Source organism: Gadus macrocephalus, chromosome 11 (assembly GCF_031168955.1).
Source record: "Gadus macrocephalus chromosome 11, ASM3116895v1".
NCBI classification, from domain to species: domain Eukaryota; kingdom Metazoa; phylum Chordata; class Actinopteri; order Gadiformes; family Gadidae; genus Gadus; species Gadus macrocephalus.
Window position 1 is genome coordinate 7,173,666 of NC_082392.1, and position 2,500 is coordinate 7,176,165.

The following is a 2,500-nucleotide window of genomic DNA, read 5'->3' on the forward strand; positions in this document are numbered from 1 at the left end:
CTTTACTTAATATTTTCATTTTGTAACGGTTAGCTAAATTGTTTCGGAAGCTCAACGGACCGTTCAACTATTAACTAGCCTACGTGTATTAAATAAAGTAACGCAATAGAGTGTCGCCGCATTCCTTCCTTAACGCCTCTAAAACACATCCAAACAAATAAGTCCAATTAGAAGCCCTGCCTCGCGCCACACATGGCCGTCGCCCCGGGAGACCAATATAACCCATTATTCCATATGCTCCGGCGCGAGGGCGGAAGTGGCGCGTAATGGGGTCCAGCGCTGGATGTGAGGCGTTGCCATGGCATCCTTGATTGCTGCGAACGTCTTCCTCTCCTCTCTTAAGCGGTCAATGACCCGTGTGCACGAGGATAAGTTTGTCATGGTCATTACCAACGCTAATCTGCTTAAAGTGAAACGTGTAGCCTACTTTATTGACAGTTTGGACAAAACATCATGCAAGAAAAGCAGTCTCCCGAGTAATGCACTTTGCTTTCCCCGGCCAATATAAATTTAAACGGCAAAACTGTGTTGTACTTAAGATAAACACAGCTCTCAATTACCTAAAGGCAAGCAATTGCGACAGCTCTGAGAAATGTCTTTGTTTACATAGAGTGAGACGGACTGCTAATACGCAAAATACTGCTAATGCTCTCTAAAGTCGAGATTAATAAATACAGATTTTGGGTGGATTTAGATCCCTCTCCAAATTGAAAACCACAGCTGACCCCCCTGTGATGGTTGAGAGTTAAATTCTGCCTCTCAGTGAGCGGCCCACAGATCTAACTGATAAGTAAGTTTGGATAAATTGAGCAAAGATTAGAAAACGTCAGCATGTCTCTCTCCCTCGGTCTCTGCTGCGCTGTGTGTGTGTGTGTGTGTTTGTGTATGTGTATGTGTGTGTGTGTGTGTGTGTGTGTGTGTGTGTGTGTGTGTGTGTGTTTGTGTATGTGTGTGTGTGTGTGTGTGTGTGTGTGTGTGTGTGTGTGTGTGTGTGTTCTAATAGGGAGCACAGACCACGACTGGCGTCTCAGCAGAGACACTCGGCATCTAAACCTAATGCTGCCTAACTCACTAGTCTCCGATACTCATCAATGAACCACGCAAAGACTTACACACACACACACATACACACATACAAACACACACACACACACACACACACACACACACACACACACACACACACACACACTGTGTGTGTGTGTGTGTGTGATCAGATGATTTCAATATTCTTGTCAGAGCTGCAGGTCAGTACAGTTCCGCATAGACAAACCTACTTAGGTCTGGTTGAGTGTGTGTGTGCCATTCAAAGTGAGGGCGATACAAGGGACATAGAGAGATGGATGGCTATGGAGGTGTATGGATTTGTTCATCACTTGAATAAACAATCCATAGCAATCTTTTTTATTATAAGAACTGATATTTAGATGGAAGCATAATAGGCGTTTCTGTCCAGTCACGTGTGTGTGCCGGGGGTTTCCTCTGTGCAGGGTAGAGGCATGCAGAGGCAGCTTCATGACATGAAACATGTGCTAATAGCCTTGGCTTAAATTAAAAGCCTTCAGGGACCTCCATCCCCCCTCCCAGCCCCTTCCCCCCCCCTCGCTCCCTAATCAGGGGTAATCAGACTGCCACCCCTCTCCCTCTCTCTCTCTCCTCTCTCTCTCTCTCTCTCTCTCTCTCTCTCTCTCTCTCTCTCTCTCTCTCTCTCTCTCTCTCTCTCTCTCTTACTCTCCCTTTCCATATCTTGCACGGCCCCTCTGACACACACACACACACACACACACACACACACACACACACACACACACACACACACACACACACACATACACTCACTTATGCTTTCTCTGAAGAGACTCCCTATATGACTGCTGTCCATCTCTAATTAAAAGTACCGAGGCAATTTACCAAATTATATATTTATCTTTTTTTCTCATTCCAATTTGTGTTCCTCAGTACTCCACCGTATTATTACATTATATATATTATAAATATAGTGTGTGTGTGTGTGTGTTCCTCTGTGAGGGTGTTTTCAAATGTATTCAATATGTTAAATATTCTCTTCTCCAAAAACATGTGTTGTCATGTGTTTTTTGGCCACTATTTAGCTATTGATAATTTTTTTCTTTCTTATTCCAGTAAAAATATTATAGGAGCACTGTGCACATATATGTATTAACATATTGAGTGTAAAGTAAATAAAGTAAAATGATGCTATGAATGTTCCATAAATATTATTTAATTTGTTTGTTTTTTGGGGGTTGGCTGAACTAGTAAAAGAAAACCAAGTGAGTATTTATTGCATAATTTAAGTATTTATAATAAAGGGATCATTAAAAATATGTACAATTAATTCAGTGTGAAATTTGAGTTTTGGAATGTAAAGGTGAAACAGTTATAATAAACAGCCTTTCATGAGACATAAAAATAAGTATGAGAAAAATGTACATGTTTTCAATGCATGGGTATGCATTCATGTTTGTGCGAATTTGCGTGT

At 41.7% G+C, this 2,500-nt stretch overlaps 1 protein-coding gene across 2 annotated transcripts in view; it reads right to left on the bottom strand.

Moving 5' to 3' along the window:
• nr4a3 (nuclear receptor subfamily 4, group A, member 3) overlaps positions 1-2,500 on the bottom strand; it is a 20,734-nt gene that overhangs the window by 9,695 nt on the left and 8,539 nt on the right. The window lies entirely within an intron of this gene.